Source organism: Coffea eugenioides, chromosome 1 (assembly GCF_003713205.1).
Source record: "Coffea eugenioides isolate CCC68of chromosome 1, Ceug_1.0, whole genome shotgun sequence".
Classification (NCBI taxonomy): Eukaryota; Viridiplantae; Streptophyta; class Magnoliopsida; order Gentianales; family Rubiaceae; genus Coffea; species Coffea eugenioides.
In genome coordinates this window covers 53196466-53203812 of record NC_040035.1, presented here as the reverse complement: position 1 = coordinate 53203812, position 7347 = coordinate 53196466, and the positions used below count along the sequence as shown (strand labels likewise).

The window sequence follows — 7347 nt, the reverse complement described above, 5'->3', positions numbered from 1 at the left end:
ATATATATTTGGCAATTTTTGATTGGGTGGCGCTTTTTCCGAATGTGGTAGGATTTGAAATTTGTCGTTGAGTGGATCTATGTAGAAGTAAATGCCACCGTACAAGTACATTTGATTCGACGAATTTGGATTAAAAACAATAGTGAAGAAAATTACTTGCCTCAAAAAGCTTTTTTGAAAATTATGTTGCAACTTTATGCAGTTGAAAGGGGAAAGCCATATAGATTGAGTGACAAGAGAGGAGGAATATAAGTAAGAGGTTTCGGATTCAAAACCCTTCACTTACGCTGCTGCAAGAGGAGGGAAAGATAAGAAAAAAAATAAAAAAAGGCTATGTGCAGTTGATGGTGTCTGTCGGAATCTTGAAACATACTAGTAAATTAACAAACGGGGCTTGTATACCCGGTCAGTCACGGCCAAGAACTTTCAACCCATCCGAGACCGAGTTAAAACTAATTGCAAAAGCAATTTATTCTTGAGCGTGCATAAGAAATCCAGCTACCATTCTCACCACATTCTATATACATTCTACCTTAGTCCCGATTGGTTATTAAAATTTACTACCAGTATGAAACAATGAATTTGGAAATACTAGTAGTTAATTTAATGGGAAGACATTATTGTCAATCGGTTTGAAACAAGGCATCATCGAGTCACTATCTTCCTCCATCTTCTAAGACTAACTCAGTCTTTACTTTTAAGTCTCTCGAAAGTCTAGATACGCTAGTTGAGTTAGGTTCGGCTTGACCTGCATTACACAGAACAACAGCTTCAGCCCATGTTTGTTTAAAAGTCATCTCTCTTGCAACAAGAATCCGTCTTAGTTTTTCTCAGAAAAGATAATCATCACAGGGACTGCTAACACCACTGACGAATCGACTTCTGAGTCACAGGAAAGACATTCTTAATCTGCACCTGCAAATTATGATTTTCACGTGTAATAATCAATTAAGACGACCAAGGACCTGGAAACCAGAAGGAAAGAGACATGAGGGTATGATGTCGAAGATGATTTTTTTCCAGCAGAGTCACTGGTTTCTTCACACTTGGAAATCGACCTAAATTAGGTGACTGTATCCGCAAATACTGGAGCATGAAGATGATACGTCACGGCAAACGGTAGAGAGATAGAGAGAGAGAGAGAGAGGATCACTCCTTCCATCAAGAAGACAAGAAATTCTACTAAATCGGCATTAGTCACTGGTTAACCTTTCAAGCAACAGTATAGAAGACAAAAGAGTCAAGAGCTAGTGGTCTATATCAAGGCTTGGAAGTCTTTATTTCTATTACTTAAAAAATTTTACAGTAGACTTGACTGGATTTGGAAGTTTGACATGCCAATATATTGATATGTGTCAAGTTTACTGCAGGAATAGAAGGATCTACTCGTCGCAGTAACTGTTGCAGGAATACAAGGATTATGATTAAGAATTTGAAAGCCCATTCATTCCCGCAAGTAGATTAACAGAATCTACCCGTTTCAAACCATCTTTGCAGTTAAAAGACTCCAAAAATAAATAAATTTGTAAAAAGGTCCCAAGCAACATGATACATGCAAACAAAGAGGCACCAGCAAGTGCTGCCAATTAATTCATTGAACATCTACTGCAACCAACAATAAGCACGAATTGGAACTATGTCATATTGATACTGCTGCTAATTAGAGTCACCAACAAAAACAGAATATGAAACCTATTTCAGTGAAGTCATAATAAGCATATAAAGGACATCCATGCAAATGAATAGGATAACATGAAGACAAAATTGGCATTAATCAGGATCAATGGAATCAGGTCATGTACCCCAAATACCAACATAAACAGCTCCACTTTTGCATTTTGGCTTCTGCTCGTCTAAGCATTGCTGAGTTGGAAGAGCCAGCTTCAATGGCGTTTGACCTCCAAACTGCACAATTATCCCATCAGGCCCCTCCAAATCTATTACGTTGAGAACATCTTCAACTAACTGTCAGTGGTTCAAAATAGGGACGATCACTCTTTATCATAATCTATAGATACTGTTTCAGGATTGGAATTCATCATGATTGTTTCATAGCCTGCATCCTGAAATTGATCAACAAAATACCATTAATATGTGTACACATAAGAACAAAAGGTAACTTGAAGATTAGTACTTGCAGGTAGAATTAATACTAAAACAAATTAACAAAAAGCAATAAAAACTCAGAATTCTAAGATTATGATTGTCTTCTGCTCTGTAATCTTTTCACTTCTTATTTTACTGGGGATGCATAAGCTCTATGCTTTCTTCTCCATTGGTAGATTAGTACTTCTTAAGGTGATTAAGATGGGCGGCAAAAAATATGAGCTTCTTTTTTGTCCATTTACAGCTATGATGCTAGTACAATAGATTTGGAGGGTAAATGATATATGACTGCAGTAGTTATCAAATTCAATCCCTTGATCAATCTGATTTGGTCCACCACCTAAAATCAGAACCTTTTTTCTTTGGGTAGGAGCTGATTCACAATCAAAGTCATAAGATGAGTACATGTAAGGAGTATGAGCCTCAAATTCGGCAGCACATGTATCAACTCGCTTATGTGCTGGTTTAACACCCAATGATAACCGCTTTAACCAAACTTCTTTCTCTGTGATTTTTGTAGCAAAAGCTATCTCTTTATCAGTGAAACCTCTCTTTTTCACTTCATAGAGGTCATCTTTAGTCAAGTCAGACAATTTCTGAGACAGAAGGTATTGTTCCACATCTATAAGCTCCTTCAGCTGGGTCAAGAACCACTTGTCAATGTAACTCAGCTCACGGATGTCATTCACCTTCATTCCCCTCTTCATTGCCACACAAATGGTGTGGATGCAGTCCGGACTAGGGACTCTAAGGCTGTACCTCAAGCAATCCCAATCCCAATCCAATTCCTTGATTTGTGCACAACCCCAACCCCACCCAGAGTAGCCACACTCAAGTGAGCAAACAACCTTCTAAAAGGATTCTTGGAACGTCTGACCAACAGCCATTGATCCACCAACAGACTTCATTTGGGTTGTCAGAATAGGCTCTGAGCCTGGGAACTTCTCAATTGCAAAACAGCGTATCTGCATGTTCAACACCATTTTCCAGGAAAAAGAAAAATGTCTAATCCATAACAAGACATGAAAAAAGTCTAAGACAGTAATCTGGTTATAACTAGACCAAAGAGCATGCCAACCTGCAGATGGTGAAAATAGTAAAGGCAACATGCAGAATGCTATCTTGATTCAGAGAAAATGCCAAGGATTAAGTCCCAGGTTGACAGTTATAAAATTTATAATATAGGAGGTATTAATAGGCTGCTAGACATTCTAACCATATAAGAGTAAACTTTTAATGAATTGGCATACTCAAGGTAAATGCTGACTGCAATATGCTTCTGATACCTGGGCCCTTATCCATCTCCTTTTTCTAAGTCATACTAATTCTTTTCCTTTTGTTGGTAGGATTGAGGAAGTGGAGGAAGACATGACACTCTAAAGTGGAGGAAGACATGACACTCTTAAAGTGGAGGAATAGATGGCTTGTTTCCTGATGGTATCTGCTGCAGCAACACAGAACACTTCAAAGGGAGGATAATGGTAGATCAAAATTTTCAAAAAAAAAAAAACACTCATAAAGCCCTTGAATTTCATAGCCTGCATAAAGTAATTCAGAGAGGCTTTCAGATGCACCCTCTAGATCACAACTAAAGGTGACTATTAGCTAGCTAGGATTAATAGATGTAGATAGCTATATATAGAAATATATGAAGAATAGAGGAATATCAATGGAAACTTAACTTGCAAATCCACGTCAGTTAAATCTAATTTCAGCAACATAATTTTTCATGCAAAACATTTGCCACAGCTATGGCCTTGTGAAAATTGTGACATGATTCTCTGCCTGATAACCAGAGAAGTAAAGCAGAGATTCATATCCCACCTCAATTTAGAATGCCTAATTTTCTTCCTTTTGCAGGGCATTAAAGACAGATACAAAGGCTCATGGACAGTGGTTTTGTTTTCTAGGGCAAAGTTGTAAAGGAAAAAATAGAATGAGGTTGAAAGATACTAGTTTGCAAACACTTGGTTTTGGCCAAGGAATTTTGCTTTGAATCTTCTCCAGAACACAACATGCAACATTGTATATGTAGATAAAGCAATTTTGATCCAATGAAAAGAAACAAGAAAAGATCTCACACCTGTTTAAACATGTAACAATGTATGTGTAGGTAAAGCAATTTTGATCCAGTGAAAAGAAACAAGAAAAGATCTCACAGCCATTCAGTTAATGAAGTTCACACAATCTTCTTAAAGGAGCAGCTAGTATTAAAATATCCAAGACTATAAGAAGGGATACCAAAAAACAAAGAGCACCAAGTGGTAAACTAAAATATGATTTGCATAGTATTTAAATAATAAGAGAAGAAAAAGGCAGGATTTTAATATATCAAAGCATGGCCACAGTGATATTTATCTCACAACCAGCAACACTTGGAATATTCCTAGTAAAATTGTAGAGACAGGTCATAATCTTTAGCATTAAACAACTTAAGTTATCACGCTCAAGTACCTTTCTCTCATCTATTTGGATCATCAAGAAGATCAAAACTGTCTAATATGATGAACTCGAAAGGATTAAGGATGACTGCCTTCTAAAGCACCAATCGTTATGTATCGAGGTTACTGTGCTAACTAAGAAATTTATGAAATGAGACCTCATATTCCCGTCAAGAAAACAATGCTCATCAATAAGTTCACCAAAAAGCTTGTAAAAACAAAAGGCATGGCAATAGGAAGAGTTGTAATATCAACTATTAGTTCATGGTCACTTGATCTCATGACACTGCAAATAAATTTGAGGAAGAAATAAAAATATTCAAAGAAAAATATAACCAAACTGCTTATGACCGATAAATTTGAATCCTTAGTAAGTCACCAAAAGTTCTGAATCAAATTTCAAAGAATCTTACAAGACAACAGCAACAATGCACTTCAAGAAGTGTAAAAGCAGAGTCAAAATTTTGGATAATGGGATGAAAACTTACCTTGGTAACCACATAATCTATATAAGGTTCAAAACTTGCGGGTATTTTCTTAGTGACGTCATTAGGAATCTGATCCAAGGAGTAACCAACTGATAGTTTAGCAGCAATATTCGCTATGGGAAAACCAGCAGCTTTGGAAGCTAAAGCTAAAGACCTTGAGACTCAAGGATTCATCTCAATCACCATTACCTCTCCATCTACAGAATTGATCGCAAACTGAACATTTGAACCACCACATTCAACCCCAATTTCCCTGATAATAGCAATAGTGTAATCCCTAAGCCGCTGATACTCTTTGTCTGTCAAAGTCTGTGCAGGAGCTACAGTGATAGCGTCCCGGTATGGACCCCCATTGGGTCAATATTCTCAATCGAACAGATAATAACCACACTGTCTGCCAAGTCTCTTATAACCTCAACCTCATATTCTTTCCATCCCAAAAGAGATTTCTCCACCAAAACCTGAGAATTCATGCTAGCTGCAAGCCCTGACTTACATATTGCCTCAAATTCCTCCCTATTATAAGAAATACCACCTCCAGTTCCTCCTAATGTAAAAGCTAGCCAAATGATCAATGGAAACTCCCCAATAGAATTTGCTATCTCAAAACACTCCTCCAGAGTAGTTCCAATCCCGGAAGGAGGAGTCCTTAGCCCAATATTTTTGATAGATTTTTTGAATAAATCTCAAATTCTCAATCCTCGGCCTTCTTGATTGCTTCAAGCTTCGCCCCAATCAACTCAATGCCATATTTGTCGAGCACCCCACTATCAGCCAATGCCACAGCAAGGTAAAGAGCTGTCTGGCCTCCCATAGTTGGCAATAAAGCATCAGGCCTCTCCTTCTCCAGCACTCGCTCAACCAGCTTCGGTGTCATAGGTTGAATATAAGTCCTATCAGCCATCTTTTGGATCAGTCATTATAGTGGCAGGATTCGAATTGATGAGGATCACCTCATAACCCTCTTCCCTAAGCGTCTTACAAGACGGACTCCCCGAATAATCGAACTCAGAAGCTTGCCCAATCACAATAGCCCTGCACCTAAAATCAAAATCTTCTTGATATTCATCCTCTTTCCAACTTTTTGGAAACCAAAAGCCCCACCATTTGTCGAACCATTGCTGTCACAAACGGCATCCTTCTCACATCGAATTGAGTTCACCTTCACTTTCTGGTTAAATCTCGCAGAATGCAGGAACAACGGACGGCATTGAAAGTTCAAATGTGATATCACACTCCTCTTGGTAGGTGGCTTGGTGGGATTGAAGTATAACATAAAAAGATTGGATTTTGATAAATAATTTTTAGTGGGGTTGAAACACTATATGGCTGTGATGATGATGAAATGAGCGTGGATGAAACATTTTCACAACGATTGATACAATAGGCCATCTCCCACTATCCCTCCTCCAATCCCTCTTAATTATTATTCTCCTTCAAATTTTAGATAAGCTGCGCAACCAGAAAACACAAAGCAACAATAATATGTATATAAATCACTTGAAAATAAAATTCATGTTAAACAAAAGGAAAATGGGCTAAAAGGCTTAAGGAGCAGAACAGATACGAGGCAATTACCAAAATAGAAAGACAACTAGCTCTGCCTTATGCATTTTCTTTTTTCTACTTTCCGAATCAAAATATAATATAATCCCTAGTTTTTGGGAGGGGAAGGTGGGGAAGGGGCTTTTCAGGGACTGCGGCATTAGGGTTTAAAAGAAGCCACAGGCCAGCCGGAGACGACGATTATCCAAGTGAAGCGAGTAAGATATGTGAGTTGTCAAACTGCCGTTTGCCAAAAAAATAAAACTAATAACTGATGCTAAAAAAAAAGGTGGGATTAAGTCAATTTCTTGAGTGGATAAAAACTGTCAAACTTGAAATATACGATAAAAATATACAATAAAAAGGTGTACTGTTGTAGTTTTTTTTTTTCTGAACACAATAAAATCTATTCTAAATTCACTTTTACAAAACCTCTGAATTTTTAAAATACAAGTTTTGCTCAAGTAAAATTTTAAATCTCTTTCGCGGGGTTGTTGATTGTGAACTGTTGTAGTCATGCTATGAAGCATCAACACCTCGACCGCGAAGTTAAGTTGGAGTCGCCGTCAAAGGTTGGCGCTTGGCTTGACCGATACCCATTCTGCGCCAAATACTTTGGACAGTAGCTATTAGGGTTTGGAATTACGGTAACTTATTATTATTGAAAGTAAAAGTATTAAGTATTTGAATATTTTGAAGTATATTGTTTGAAAATATAGATTAATAACTACTTATTGTATTAAATAATATGTAACTTAAAAATTTTT

General features: G+C 37.3%; 2 pseudogenes; both read right to left on the bottom strand.

Annotated features, from left to right (window-relative positions):
- Positions 1–1980: 1980 nt before the first annotated feature.
- Positions 1981–6773, bottom strand: LOC113754829 (annotated as a pseudogene).
- On the bottom strand, positions 2059–3723 carry LOC113754955 (annotated as a pseudogene).
- Positions 6774–7347: the final 574 nt, after the last annotated feature.